Source organism: Ixodes scapularis, unplaced genomic scaffold (assembly GCF_016920785.2).
Source record: "Ixodes scapularis isolate PalLabHiFi unplaced genomic scaffold, ASM1692078v2 PGA_scaffold5__190_contigs__length_132052651, whole genome shotgun sequence".
Lineage (NCBI taxonomy): Eukaryota > Metazoa > Arthropoda > Arachnida > Ixodida > Ixodidae > Ixodes > Ixodes scapularis.
The window spans coordinates 64,408,777-64,425,091 of record NW_024609880.1 but is presented as its reverse complement, the minus strand read 5'-3'; the positions used below and the strand labels follow the sequence as shown (position 1 = coordinate 64,425,091).

The 16,315-nt window shown below is 47.0% G+C and overlaps 1 pseudogene; it reads right to left on the bottom strand.

Annotated features, from left to right (window-relative positions):
- LOC120850428 overlaps window positions 1-16,315 on the bottom strand; it is a 52,109-nt pseudogene that overhangs the window by 1,132 nt on the left and 34,662 nt on the right.

Sequence of the window (16,315 nt, the reverse complement as noted above, 5' to 3'; positions counted from 1 at the left end):
CATTCCACTGTCTGGGTTTATCCAGTTGCTCCAGCTTTACCTCCGCTCTACAATGATTGAGCAGAACGGAGAAGTGTTTATTCAAAAATCAGGTGTATGCATTGGGTCTTGCCTGGCACCGGTGCTGAGTGAAATCTATCTTTCCTTCGTTGATAGGACAATCGACGAGGAACTACGGAGCATCGTGCCCGGATGTCAGGTAGTGCGCTATGTGGATGACTATCTTGTAATTCACCCCACAGGAACCCCGGTCCATTCTATTTCGCCTTGTTTTCTCAGCGCGGCAGGCAGCCTCAACTTTAAGAGAGAGGACCCCACGGAGGAGGGACTGCAGTACTTAGACATCAGGTTGAATACGACTGAGACGGGTATCTGCTGGGCGTTTCGGCAACGTTCGGAGAAACCAGTTCTTCCCTTTTCCAGCTCCCATTCCAGGTCCGTTAAGACGGGGGTGGTCACTTCGTTGATCACCTCTGCACGCAGCAGGTCGTGCAGTCACCACTCAACCTCGAGTGTGAAAACACAATTTAACCGCCTTCTCAAGGCAGGGTACCCGATGGACCTTCTCAGTTCTGTCACGCAGAGGCTCATCGTAAATCGAACTCCCCGCACCTCACGGGCTGCTCCGGGCGGGAGGATCGCCTGCATTCCCTACATGCATAACGTGGCGCACCGCGTCAAGTCTCTCGCGTCCCGCTTTGGCACCAAGGTCATTTTCAAATGCAGGTTCAAACTGGGTTCCATGTGCAAACTGGTTAACAACGCCAGTTCCCCCCCAGCATGTGCAAAAAAACACGGCTCTCAATTCGTTCGATGCGCAAAAGAAAAAGTCTACTCGATTCCCTTGACCTGCGGTGCGGAATATATCGGCCAAACAGGCCGATGCATAAATGATCGCCTCCGAGAACACCACATTGAATGCGCGTCACAGCCAGAGGGGTCATTGCATCCTATTATAGTTCACGGTAAGGAGTGCCAGGCATGCACGCCTTTGTTCAACGAGACCAAAGTAGTTGGGGGACACCGGGAGCGCTATGGGAGGGAGATAATTGAAGCTTATAGGATGACTACCACCAAGAATAACATTGCTTCCCCATCCCTCTCGTTGACAAAACCAGAACTGGTGTTTCTGAGGCCGGCGTTTTCTCGGACTCCAATTGCACAACCTTGAACAACTAGACCCCCCCTCGGCCTTCGGCCGTCAATCAGCTTCGTATGCGGAAACGCTATCTTCCCTTCCCTCCCCCCCTTTTCTTCCCTCTCAACCTTCTCTCCCTTCTTTTCTCCCTCTTGCTCGTTCCCCCTTTCCCCACCGACGGTTTTTGGTGCAGACTTCGCTGGCGTCAAATATATGTTGTTGTAAACTGAAAGCTTGTACATGTCTGTTTTTGTCCCTCTGTTTGTTTTGTGCTTTCTTACTGTTACAATTATTTCTTACTAGTGTAATATTTATTTTCGGTAGCTGGGCCTGTTTGTGCTCATCAATGTCCGTGTGCTTTGATGTTATCACGTGTGTAGCTTTAAGTATCCTCTCCGCAATGCCTACAGAGGCCCTTGGAGGGAATAAATTAATAAACAACATTTTCACATCACTGGAGTTGGTTTTCGGACGCGCCACATGTTCAGGAGAAGTGGAACGAGTGCAGCCCAATGCAACCAGTCTGCCAGTCTGGTATGTACCATTAATTAATATTGAGGGGTCAGAGACGGCGGGTGTCCTCAAAAGGTCCAGCACGTGCCGTGAACATAATTCTTTGAGTAGTGACTCTGAAGCCGCAAAGGCGAGCGGAAATATGTTTATCTGGTTAGTGTATCAAATATGTTTATTTCCACTTAATTACATAATTATTGATTATTAGAAAATGGTTCCATAGCGAGTTCTTTCTGCGATAGTCTCGTGTCAGGCGTCCAGTCGTAGTACCTGTGCTCCTTGTTGTCGGATGACGCTCCTGGCACGTCGGTGTTCAGTTTGGTCGAGCGGCAGCTTTGACCGACAGATGCCGTCTTGTAATCATACGTCGTGTGCGGCCAGTGACATTTGAGGCACTGAAGCTGCAGAGCTGGCTTCTAATCCGCAAATTTTCCTGGTAGTTCTCTGCGTCAATGCAGCAAGCTCGGGCATGTAGTGCTTACTTGGCTGTGCCTTTTGCTGTAGTGTTGACTTGATGGCTGGCAACAGGCAACAGTGTTTGTTTGCTATCCAAGCCATTTCACTTCTATTTCGTAATAGCGATTTTTTTTTTCTGAATCCCGCGACCACTGCAACTTGTGTAAGTCTTGTGGGGCAAAGTGAAGTCGGGTGATGCTTGGTGTCCACTTTTGAGAACAACCAACCATTCTATTTCTTCAAGTCAATCAGCGGCATTCTCCGTCAAAGTTGGAAATTGTGAGCTTCATTGCATGGACACAGATAAATGGTGTCGGCAAATTATTAGGTATTGTCCTTGGACAACAACCAACACCAAATCAACTGCCCTTGCATTGCCGCTCACCTGCTTTGTCGGGCTTACCTCCTGTCGAGGTGACGGGGATCAGGAGCTTCGGGGTAATGTCAGCACCAGGGGCAAAGGTCCCCGAAGATAATCCTCAATGCCCCGCGGACGCTCCTCGAGACATGGTCGAAGGTCGTTCGGCACACTCTTGCAGGCCAATTCATTGGTACCGGCACCTCCAGTAGACATGGTTGGCCTCATGCAGTGGTAGCAGAGTGGTGTTCGGTCGACCATTCGTAGCACCTCCGTTTTCCTCGGTGTGCTTTGTTCAGCAAGAACCTACACTGGTTCTTTCCAATGTTGGGAATGCTTCGGCGATAGGGTGTCTCGTTGAATTGGCATTGAATATTAACTGGTAGCTGGTGGTGGGCGTCGTGACTTTGTGGCATAAGTCGCCCTCGGTTCGTCAGATGCCTCTTTGCCTGAAGAAGTTTTCAGTTGAAATGCCTGTCGAACTTGTTCCGAAACAATCTCAGCAATCAAAATAAAATCTAAGCAACTGATGGCAGAAAGTAGCTTCCTGATCTCCTCCCGGACAACAATGTGGATAATGTTACGGATGCCTGGGAGTCTGGCGTCGAAGTTGCAGCGGGACGACTCGAGTGTCGAGACGCTGAGGAGTTGTTGATAGTGACAGGCTCGGCCTGCAGTGTACATGGAAGTCTCGGTGATACGAACCCTTCGACTGTTGTCGTGGGGTTGCGGACAAGGCTGCCGAAGGTGCTGTCCCTAACATGAGGGGCTTGGGATTCATATCTTGTCGTCTTCAGTAGCACCAGGGTTGGCGTGGGTGCTCGATAAAGCGCGAAACATCCTCCACGAAGGCAGCGACGCTTTTGTTGGGTCCGTGTCCTGGACAGAATCAGGAATGCGGCTCTCTCTCGTCAAAGTTGGCTGATGAACGTGCACTTCAGCTTGATCTTGCAAACTTCCCATGACGTTGAGGAGGATTCGTGGTTCTCAAGCAAGTGCCTGACAGTTTCTTCCACGAGAAGTATAGGTTCTGCAGGAGCTGGTTGTCTGTCCACCCACTGTGGCGAGCAACACGGTCATATTGTTCAATCCAGCCCTGGACATCTTCATATACCATGCGTGAAAGGTCGTCGGAGTGTGAGGTGCGACGGGCATACAAACAATGGTGGGAGTGGACGCGGTTCACTGCTATACAGGTTTGTCATTGTTGGCTTAGTCAGCTTCGGATTTTTCTGGCAAAAGACCGAATTCCGGTGGTTCCTGCTGGTAGCAGCGACCGACTCGGATTTCAGGTTCTTCGTGGTGTATTTTCGAGGTTCGTCCTCGTGGTACTTGCTCGTCTTGCGGTCTTTCTGCTGGGCTCGGGACAGTTATTGGTTCACGGCTCGCCAAGGGTTTAAGACGCGAAATAGTCCGCCACCCGTGTCCCGTTATCGGGCAACTCGGCTGGGGAGCCGCCACGGTGCACGCAGAGTGAAGGGCTATGGGCAAAGTACCCAGCACCTCCACCAGAACATACGATGACAGCTGAGCATGGCCTGGAACTTTTCAGAATAGTAAATATTGATAGAAGATAGGACTGGAGCAAGCACCCGTGACTATATAACAAAACTGACAAAAGAGAGACTACCCTGACCACTAAAGAAGCTGCATTGCTTTAGTGGCGTTCTGTCCGAATAAATTCTCTCCCTCGGTATTTGGCGACTGCCGTGGGCAAACTGAACTGAAATGGATGTGGGACCACTTTTCTGGTAATGAGCCGCTGCAGACTGTTGTCGCAAAGCGGCGTGAACGGGTGGACTGGGTAGGTAACACGCGCAATGAAATGTCCATACGGCTTGCAATTCGCGTAATGAGTGTTGATGAAACTTTTGTGTCGACGAAGCGTGCGACAGAACAGCGGAATCAATATCAACTGGAACACTTGTGCTCCGTGAAAGTGCACGTTTACGCCGGAACAATTTGGGAAGCAGCACAGCATCACCTAAAGCATGGCACAGGAACTACCAGCTTGAAGGCAGCTCTTCGGTACGCCGCACACCTGTGCTCCGTGAAAGTGCACGTCTACGCCGGAACAATTTGGGAAGCAGCACAGCATCATTTAGTACGGCACGGCAACTACCAGCTTCAAGGCAGCTCTCCGGTGCGCCGCACAACCAAAGTGAGCCTTCGGTCATTTGAACGAAGCGGCACCACGATTGCCCACTGCCAAGCACGACTCACGCAATTTTCGTCGCTAAACTTGTGTGTCCAAATATATTGCACACGCTTCACCGCAGACTTCGAAGATTCCGATGGTCAACCAGAGCACAGAAACGTCGCCTTAAATTTTATCCTAGCGGTATCCGAATCAATCCGAGGTCCGAGCAACGCAGCTAGGGCAGATTCTTCCGTGGCAATATCCCCGTCGGTCACCAGCGAAATGCACACCGCTCCTCAGTATTTTCACGTTATACCTACGTCAGACACCACGCTGAACTCTGAAGTCACTTTCGACCGGCCTCATATGACGGCTTTCGCGTCTGAAATCAACTCGCCGAGGCGAACGACAACCAACAAAGAATCAAACAAGCTCCGGCCCAGCTGGGGCCAGAGCCGTTTATCGAGAGAGTTTGGCCATACATTGGTTTGAATAGGCGAGCATCTCGGGGCCAACCACAGGCCGCGAAACAGTCCCTGGCGGTGGTTGTGAGCTCTAAATTTGTGACACGACTAATTCAAGCCGTTTTAGCGTCGCTAGAGTTAAAAGGTGTAACTCTCAGTGACTGAAAACTTTGTTCGTGCGAGGTTTTCGTCACGCCAATATTCAAGTGTAAAATAAACGAACGTGCGCTCCAAAACAGGGCCAACTTGCTAGAAACAGCGTGTCAGCTGAGACGGCGAAAGAAAGCACTGCCAAAGCCAGCGCACGAGCCGAGCGGGACTCCGCGTCTCGAGACGCTCGCGCTCCCCACCCTTTGCACTGTTTTCTTTCCGCCAGTCACAGGACGCTGTTCTAACAAGCCAACATCAGCAGTGCAGACAAAGGCATGGGCACGAGCGCGTGGCTTTGGAAAGTGGCTCCTACGCACGAGTTCACGTACAAACAAAAGCGTTTTGCTGAGCTAGGTTCACGCGCCTGTACCTTTGTCTTCACTGCCGAAAATTTATGAGATGGAGCAGAGAGGCCGAGATTGAACGCTTCTATTTCACGCTTTGAATGTCGTTTGCAATATTCTGACGTCGCGGACTCCTGATTGGTCGACACTGCGTCACAAATTTAGTTTACGCTCTAAGCGCGGGGGGAATATTCGGCGCTGGCGGCGGCCTTTGCTCCGCCTATTGGCCAAACTCTCCCAATACACGGCTCTGGCTGGGGCCAGCCACTGCATGGGCGCTGCCATCTTTTCTGTGACGTCACGTATTTGGTTTGGTCATGTGACGAGCGGTCAAATTTGCGTATAATGGCAGCCGCCTTATGGGGGTCACTTTCGAGTGCAGACCGGAACCCCGGTTTATCGCTCTAAGCTCCTCTACCTCGTTGGTCCCACTGGAGAGAGCGACCTGCAGCAAAACAAACGTCTGCTACATGCACCGCAACTGTTGGGACGCCGCCAGGATCGCGACTGGCGACAGCATGACACTTCTATGACGTTATCAGGTGGAAATCGAGGGACTACTTTTTTGACGCGCTAAACGCACCAGTCGGAGACGCGTTCCAGGCACCATAGTAACACTGCCTTGAGTTTCTTCCAGGTAAAGGTAGAAACCTGCTAAAAGAGCGGGCAGGGCTTCTGCCCGTCGTATTTTTCATCTCTAGACAACAAAGGTGGCAGGCTGTCTAACAACAGAGGCGCCCATTCACGGCGGCGTTTGTCGCTTAATTTTTTGGTTAACATATAATTAAAAAGGCGCAGAAAAAGAAAAACGACAGAAACAGCGCTGACTCGTGTGTCGGTGAATTCTTGTTGGTTTTTTTTTTCCTTCCTTTGTTTTCTTGTTTTGATGTGTTTTAAAGAAGACAAAAAAAGCAAGTAAGTCGTGACTCAGCGCTGTGTCTGTGTCCTTATTCTAGTTGTCCTTGTGTTTTATTGTGTTTTTTTTTTTGTGTTGATTTAATTATGTCTACCATGCACCTCCGACTAGCCCACCTCCAAACATTATTGTAATTTTTGGTTCATTGTTCTCTTCTAACTGGGTGACGGGGAAAGATTGCCTTAATCACCGCCGTTATTACCGCGAGTGCGGGAACGTTTCTAACGAATGAAAGGAGGTGGCACTTATCTAGAACATAAAACAAAAATGCCTGGATCAGACATTCCGTCCAATGCAATGAAGATGCGACATCGCTTGATGCGGGTCTTTAAAGGAGCGGTGCAACCATATGCAATTGGAATGTTTTTCACTTGTCACGAGCGTACTGGTACACCTACACCTGGGACTCAAGGATACTCACACGCAACGCCGCTGGCCAAGAAACTCCTTTTTTGCGGTGTAATTTCAAGGACAAAAGCGATAATTTTCATTCAATATCTACTTTGCAAAATTTGATGACGTAACGTGGGGATCGCAGTACACCCAAGTGACGATATTTGAATGCGGTTCATAGATTGGACCCGAGCATTGCGTGGCACTCGGCTTAGGGTCGCGATAATTGCTAGCTCGAGAAGCATCCGGGTAGTGACCCGTGTCCAATCGCTGCAACGACGACAACAGCCGAGCCATAACAATGTCTGGAACTCAGCGCGTGCCCTGTGCTTTGCCAACCCCAGCGCGTGGCTATGATCAACACTGGCGGCATTAGGCGGCATATAATCGGCTCCAGATCACGTGGCCGCTTGTTCTGGCTGCGAGTTGAGGGGGTGAACGCTGCTCGTTTTTCTTTAATTTTTTTCTGGGACTTCTATTGCGTGGTGTGAAAAACGAACGCGTGAATCATGGGTCGTTAACGTTAGGGATCCGTTTTAAGCGGTATTTGCGCAAAGTACAAAAATTGTTGCATTGCTCCTTTAACGATCGAACGGCACTTGGAAGTGCCCTCCGCGTCCATTCCATGATTCTACTAATACATAGTTCCTACCCTAGTACGCAGCCCACGTTCCTACGCGTGCTTTGAAGTCAAAAGAAACAACCTCGCTCCGTTGCTGACACACTCCCTCCCAATGACCTCGCTATACGCTGCAACAAACAAACAGGAGCAATCCAGGTCCATGCAGAGTTCACGAATTGCTTTAAAAAAAAGTGTTACCGCATTAGGTATGCCCTGCCATAGCTTCCTATATACTGAAAAGGCCTGGCAGATCGCCACGAGACGCGGCCGCTGAAAGTGAAAGGTAGAGCGGCAGACAACGGATGAGAGGAGAGCCTACGACGAGACGCCGAAACATACTTGCCCCGAGAGATGGAATGTCCGCTCGTGCTCCTCGCGATCTTCGCGCTACCGCTTCTTTTCTCGTCGGGTTTGAAAACCCATTTCGGGTCCTTGCCGCTGCAAAAGTTGTGCGCTGACTACAGGCTCCCCGAGAATTGCTCTGTGCTACCAGATCCTCGCGCTCCAAATCTACGACCGGGCATTCTATAGCTCCGCCGTCGAAGTGCCAGGCTTTGTGAGTATCGAGGAGGCTATGGCCCAGCTCATGGGCGGCGGGCGTTTCGCGCAATGCACTTGAAGACATCTGGAGCGTCTGCTTTACGGCGATTCATCTGAGAAAGCCAATAGTTTCACTCTGCGGCGGAGCGATTGGCTCTTTCAGGTGCCCTGCGGGAAAGCAGACGCGGTCACATAATAAGAAAGAAAGTCTGCAGACACTGTCGGAGATGTGTTTCTTCTTTTGCATTACAGTCTTGTCACATTAGTCAGCGAAAAACTGTCTGATGACATGTTTTAAGCATGTATGAAGCAAGCCTTCTTTGAACATGCTTCATTAATAGCCGATCCACACGACGGACCGAATCGCGATTTTCGCCCGCGGACCGTGCACCACGTGACCGGCACGTCACCGATTCCTGCGATCCGCGCCTCGTCCGCGGACGAGCGGACTGATAAAGTGGATGGTGGAGTGCCTTTTCACTTCCGCATTTTTGGCGGGAGATTGTCTTGAAAAGCGTTTAGTCTGGCAACAATACACTGCTTTCTCGTTGTTGTTTTTTGGACGATTAAAACAAAAATGGCCCATCGTTGTTTTTTCTGCGTTCGCTGGTTCATTTTGTCGAGCGATTCTTGGTTCCACGCGTGAAAAAAACTGCAGAAAGTTTGTCCGATTGACGCGACGCAGGTTCCGGTCATCCTCCGGGTCCGTGTCAAGAAGCTTCCGTCAAAACTCGTCTAGCACGCCGCGATAATTCTTTCACGTCCAATCAGGCTTTCACCGAGAAAGACCTTTCTTGGGACTGGGGTGTGCTTCAGTGTTGAGCACGAGCGCGGAGTGCGTGAATGCATCTCCAAACGCCCCTCCGCGAGCCCAGAACTTCGTCGCTTCCACGCCGAACCCTTCTCGTGCAGGACCGCGCCTGTTTCACTCTCATGCGTATGGTTAGTAAAGCTGGTGGCGCTTCACGCGAAGCCTATCACGGTGTTTTGTTTTGATCTGTACGTAACAGCGGCGTACGGTTCTTTATCGCAGTAGCAAACGCAGATTTCTCTGTTGGACAACGGTGCCACGGTGCCATGTTGGAGTTTCGCTGCACTGTGGGGTGGCGAACAAGTTCGGTCCGTCCTGGTTGGCGTCTGCTCGTTGTCTCCCCCGTATGGATGCTCCTGGGAGACGGACGAACCGCGGACATGTCGTCACGTGATCAATCCGTCATGCGAATCAGTAATAAGGAGTTTCCGCAGATAATTCTGTCAACTTATCTGCAGACAGTGTTCTTTATATGATTCATGAGCACTGTGCGGCTTCAGAGTGCGTTCTCTTGGACGCGCACCCAAAGAGAGCCCTATCCTAACCTTTTTTCCGCCCCAGCCTATTCAGAGCGCAGAAACCGAGTCACCGCTTAGGCGCCATCTTTATTTTCTCGTATTTTTCTTTTTCTTCTCCGCTCGTCTTCCAACGGCTCTTAACGAGCGAGTCGTCGGTGAGGTCCGATGAGGCGTGAATGCGGACATGGCCGGGCAGGAAGGCCGGTCTCGGTGCAGAGCCGGTGCAGCGCACGCGCGTGTGACGACGACGACAACGACGACGGCGTTTCGCTCCGGCGACCAGAAACAAGTCAAGGTTTTACGCACGCAAGCGCAAATACCTCGACTTTGTCTTTGTGTCGCCCGTCTTCTTCGGCCGCGCGGCAAAAAGGTTTCCTCGTGAATGGCGCCATCGTCCGCGACACCGACTGTTTTTTTATTCTATTTTATCTCTCGCCTCTCGGAAAGGAAAGTGCCGCACGGCTCCCGCGTGCTTTCGCGGCTTCGTCGATAGAGCAGCCCGCGTTCTCACACCAGCGCGACAAAAGGACGGCGAGCCGGGCGCCGTGAGAAACCCAGACAGGTCTACACATGATGGCGTGCAGGCCGCCCCGCTCTATTGTTCTTCCGCGGGCGCGGAAACTGGCGACAGGTAAAGAAGCAAAATTCCAGTCACGTAAGGTGGACACCGTATACACCGTTTACCCCCTGAAGCTGACTGTGCGGTAACGCGCTGGCGGGGGCCCAACAACCGCTTCGCTTTCATCGCGTGACCTCGATCTCTGCGCGCGTGTACGGGCGGGAGCATGATCACGTGGTAAAATATACACGTATGATTGGTGCGGCGAATGCGTAGCTTCCACCGCACTGACACCTTTGGAATGAACGCAGTACACGAGAGCAAAACGCCCGCCGCACAATTCGCTCAATGCTGCTTTCCTCGTTTTAGTTTTCTTATATGTAAGAAAGGCTAGATTAAAATGAAAAAAAAAAAAGAATTAAAAGGTCCACACCTTCTTTAGCAACAAAGTCTGGAGTTCGTTATTTTACACGCGCAGAGCGTGTGTGTTGCGAGTGGAAGATATTGGAGTACTTATCTGAAACAAGCTCACGGTTTCTGATGTGATGGTAGTCCCATTCTCCTTCTTTCCCCGCGTGCAATAAGAAAAAAAAAAACAGATAAAGCGTTTACTTTTGAGAACAAATGGTTTGATGTTTTTATCACTCTTCAACCTTGCTAGGAAAATCGTTTTCTTACTAGAGGAAAAGGGGTCAGACTGTTTACAACTATGCGTGTTAGCTATCTCATTGTTCTAGAAATGGCCCTGAGAAATGCAGTGTAGCCACAGTAAAAATACTGCGAGCACGAGAAACAAAGTGATTAAAAACAAGACTGAGGCAGAGAATGGCGTTTCTCAAAGTGAAATGCATGAATTTTCGAGTTGTATTTTACAATATTTTTTCTTGTTACGTCGGGTAAGTCGTGGGAAGGATATAGGTTCCAGCGCAACTATTGTAAAGAACTTCCAAATTGATGATTTTTTGTAAGCGATTATAGCACGTGAGTTATAACAAAAAAAAAGCGTTCCGTGTTGTTTAAGGCACAACGGGGAGCCTGGACATCGGTTGGTAGGGAATGTCGGTCACCCATTGCGTGTTCCAAATAGAGTGCCTTCGTACACACGCGCGCTTTTGCTTGAGTGGTGACATCTCAACCCTTTTTCCGCCCAATCGTTTTATTTTATGCATTTTGAAAGGCGCGCAATTCGGTGTCACCCAGCTCAAGGGCGTAGCTTTGGCTAATGCATAGACGCCATTTTACCGCCCAAGTCACGCACCGAGTGCGCCAGAGCTTCACGCGCTGGCACATTGAGGGCAACAATGAATGTCTTCACCCTGAGACAGACAGACATGTAGGCACCCTAGTTCCAAACCTTCCGAGTTACTCGTGCGGGTCATAATTAGAGCCACACTATCCTAAACACGAGTAGGCTTTCAAACGCCAAGTTCAAAAACCTTTATCCTGGAGTAAAATCAATACAATTTGGAACACTGCTCATGTTTCTCGTTAATTACGCCAAATGACGTCGCAATTAAAAATAGTTCCGGTCAATTTTTTTTTTGTTGACTTTGGTGTTATTATTTTTTTTTTTGGTATATGAAGTGTCTCTGAATTACTAGATATACTTTTTGTTAATGTAATCAGTAGTTTTGTAGATATCTTGGCTAGAAGTCTTGTTTCGGAAGACTACGGCGAAACCGAAACTGCCGGCTTGGGTGATCAGCTTTATAGCCGACGTCACATTCGTACCACATTACAGCGAGACATGTGTCTAGCCCGGCCGCAGGAGTGGACCAGACGTGATGGTAGTCTAAATTTGCTGTATAAACCAGGACCTAAGATAATCATAATACAGACATTTGGAGCTTTCATAGTGGTGCTGTGCGCAACGGCTATTTTGTTTTGTTCGTCCCCTATAATGGATTGCAGTAGTTAAAAGAAATCGGGTTGTGTGCGAATCTCGCAGCACAACGAGACGTGCTTGGCATTGCACAACGACGGCAATCCCCTTGAGCGAGCAGCGTATCACCACGACGCGCTCGGGATCACTTACCAACATCAGCTGTTAAAACACAACAGCAGATCGTCTGCTGAGACGACAAGGACGACTGTAAAAGCAGTGCAAAAACACGGCATAAGCGATGGCAGTACAAGCGGGACGTCATGAACCCCTGCTCTTTCACCAAGAATCCAACCCGCTGAAGGACAGCTAGGAAGTTAATGGTACCATCAACTTCTTAAGAATGCTACCTAGCATTTTTGATGTCGGTATTGGAGTGGAACGTGGCTTTACTTTGGTGTAATATTTTGACAGCTATAGCATTTTGTTCCTCTAAAGCGATAGTGCATGTCATTTATATTGGTTCAAGCTTTTAGCGGAGTTATTTAGTTTATTTCTTTATTTCACAATACTGCAGGCCAGTTCTCTGACCCAAGCAGAGAGAACAAAATATAAACAGATGAAAATGTATGTAAATACACAATAGCACAAAATACAAGAAAACAAACCAAAACAATCTAAGCCAACAACAATATATATATATATATATATATATATATATATATATATATATATATATATATATATATATATAATGGGAATGAGTGAAGATTAACAAGTGCAGCCGTGGTAATATTGTGAACGAAGAGGGGAGAAGGTGATTATTGAATTTCTCTTTCCCTTCCCCTAACTTTAATGCAATAAATTCAATAATCACCTTCTCCCCTCTTTGTTCACAATATATATATATATATATATATATATATATATATATATATATATATACGATTGTTGTTGTATGCAAAAGGCGTGATGTTACTAAGGACGTGTTTAAGTTTACGCCTTAAAAAACACAGTTTTTAGAATGCTGCGGAAGAGATATTCGAGATATCTGATGATCATGTTAAGAAATTAGCAGTGGTGACGCCTAAATATTTATAGCCAGTGACTTCTGGAATAGCACAGCTAAGTAAGCGGTACTCAACTGAACTAATATTTATTTTCCTTGTAGTTCTCAAAAGCACAGTTTTCTCGATATTCAAGTTCTTGTCCAAATTTTCACACTATTTCTCACTTTCGACGATAGAATCTTGAAGTGCAACATGGTCGACAGCAAAGTTAGTGCGTTTATTTACGTAAAATACAGTCGTCCGCAACAATAGGATCGAAAACGACTGCGGCACTATTTCAGAGAGATCATTAAAGTATATCAGGAAAAGCAAAGGCCCTAATCACTCCCTTAAGATACACTTGATGTGACAGCAAAAACTCAGAAATATGACCATTTACATCTACTAACTGAGCTATCTTTCTTAAATATGCTGCAATCCGAACGAATATAACAAGGCAAACCTAAACGATCTAGCTTGTAAAGCAGTTACCCATCTGGTACATTGTCAAAGGCCTCACAAAAATCTGAAAATTACATCAACTTGCCCCGAGTCATCGAGTTTTGCGAAAAACCCATGAACTGTCGTTCCGTTCCTGAATTTATGCTGCGTAGCCGATAAGATACCCTTCTCAATTCTAAGTGTTTTTTTTTTTAAATGTAACCGGCCACTACGTGTTCTAGTAACTTGCAACAACTACAAGTCATTGATACTGGTCGATACTTTTACAGTAGAGATTTGTCTCCTTTTTTATGAATCGATATTACTCGAGCTTTGTTCAAGTCGTTAGGCACTTCGCCGGTAAGTAAAGAAACTTGAACAATCTTAGCTAAAAAATCTGCCAATTGCTCGGCGTAGCGCTTTAAAGAAGCATTGGGAAGACCATCCGGACAAGAGCTCTACTTAACTTTCAGCTTACGTGGTTCCACTAAAATGGACAAAACATCGTTACAACTGACTGACTAGTTTTGCACCTCGTGTTGATTTTTTGCATTAAATACGTTTTGAAAGTACCGTTTGAAAGCTTGTGCTAGGTTACTAACCTCAGTTACAAAATTCCCATCTATAGTTTTTTTTTTTTTTACAGTACTTCCTTTCTTTGTCCAAGGTTACGCCAAAATGTGGGTCACTTTATGTAAATCCAGGAAGCGTTACCTTAAATAATTTTGTTCTTTCAAGATTCACCTTTCCCACCAATACCTGTTTTAGTTCCTCAAATTGCCCTGCCAGTTGAAGTGGCATGTTGCCCTCTACGTCACTATATTTTGCATTTAATCTGAATAATTTACCGACTAACCCTATGAGTTTCGCGATGTTTTCGTGCTTTCCTCGGAGGTGCAAAATGTTCAATAAAAAAAATGTAGAGGATCCTTAAACTTCACGCATAAACTACCAACATTATCCTTAAAGGTACAACTTAATTTAGCCTCTTGGTAATCAATAATGTTTTCGTCAATACCTATTTCCAAGTCTTTATTATTTAAAACAGAACGATTCCTCGTGCTTCTAATCTGTTAAGCAGGGAAAAAAAGGCGATGATTTGAAATATTGGAGTCAACACCAAGCACACCAAAAGAAAATATTTGACTAAAAATAAAGATCTAAAAGAGCACTTTCACGGGTGCACTCACGAACAATTTGATCAAGGTTTAAGGCTAGCATCATGTCCACCATAGCATCACTGCTGATGGAGGCTCCCTAGGCCAGCTGCTTCCAATCTAAACCGGGTAAATTAAAATCGCCCGTTATAATCACATTTCGCCCACGCTCGGCCAGCAGGTGATCGTTTAGACTACCGAGAAACAAATCTTTGAAACAAATCTTTGAAGCTTGGAGCTCGATAAACAGCACACACCAAAAAATTGAAAATTCATAATAAAACGTTCAAAAACAAACTTTCATGGTGTGTTTTTCTGATCACATTAATATGTGATTTTGCAATGACCGCTACGTCTCCACCACGTGAGTCACGATCGCGTCTGCACAAAGATAACCGGGTGAAACAATTTCATCATGATGCATTCTGTCATGTTTACCAAGTTTCTGTTAGTACTACTTAATGAGGATCGGAAGAAATAAGCAATATTTCAAGACTATCAGCTGTGTTATCTATGCTTCTGGCATTCACATATAGTACACGTAAGTAGTGCGCCGGAGGTTGTATTCGGTATGGGTTAGACGCCGCACTACTCTCAGACTGTACTGACATGCGTGCCTTATTATGCCACACGTAGTACGTGTTGTCAATGTTAAGTTTATCATTTACTAGTGAGAGCTTCTTTCCTCATTCTTTATCTGTTTTTGCACTTTGCCAAAGTTCTTTTCGCTTTCTTTGCGTTTCTGGAGAGTAGTCATTTTGAACAAAGCTGCGCGTTCCTGTTAGTTCTTCAGTGTTACATAGTACAGACTGTTTTTCTTGGTAGTCTTGTAAATAAAGTATTACTAGCCGATTCGCAGCAGGTCTCTTCAGCCGGTGAATTCGTGCTACGGAAGAACACTTTACGCACAGTTTATTTCCGACCACTTCTTTAATCACATTGTGCCGCAGTACTTCTTCTGTCTCGCCTGGAGAATTGTTAACGCAAAAAAACAACGGAATCTTTCCGACTTCGGTCCTCCAGATCGACTATCTTTCTACTCTAGTAATTCAGAGTCTCCTGCTTTTTCTTGACGCAGTGTTTTAGGCTCTGGACAGATTCTGTATTATCTGACATTTCCTTAACATTGCTTTCTACTGGATCGTCCACACACCAATGCTGGTCACAGTTGTTTCAGTCACTTCTAGTCGTTTGTTAACTTCAAACACATCGTTTCTAATGGCCCTGTGACCTTCCATAAGAGATGCGAACAATTCCTCGACTGTCGAACCCGGATTTTCTTCTGTATCACCACACAACAATAACATGCAAACATGGAAGCAGTCACATGCAATGGCTAACAATGTGCGTGGGCTAGGCACAACGATAAGGAATATTTTATCACTTTTGAAGAACTAGTGTAACTAACCTGAAAGAAGTTCTGGGAGGGTTCCGAGGATGAAGTCATTTTCTGCTTAAATGCAGCACTTGGTTGTCGTCACCCGAGGTGCTGAATCATCAAAATGTATACCACGAAGCCAAGGCGAGGGACAGCAGCAGGGTCTGTAACAAGTCAACGGGGCACGCGTTGAGTGCTCTGCTCCCGGTGCTTTCACCGTACCCACTGATGATCCCGGAGTGAAGCGATAGCTTCATAGTGTTTAAGGATGATGACCCTTTAGCATCTATTCGAGCAAACACAGCGTACAAACGAATCCATAGCTCGGAAGGAGAGCCGAGATTGCATCTTGATTTTACAAATGTAGTTTTGAGACGTTTGGTTAACATACGTTTATATTGAAACAACTTCCAATAAGCGTTCTGATAGGAATAATTTTCTAGTCGTATATTCTTGCATTTGTTCTCGAGAAACATAAGGCTACGCGCCCCGCAGGGGGCGCCTACACTTTAGGTATTAGGTGCTTGGTAAGTGGCGTCACCACAG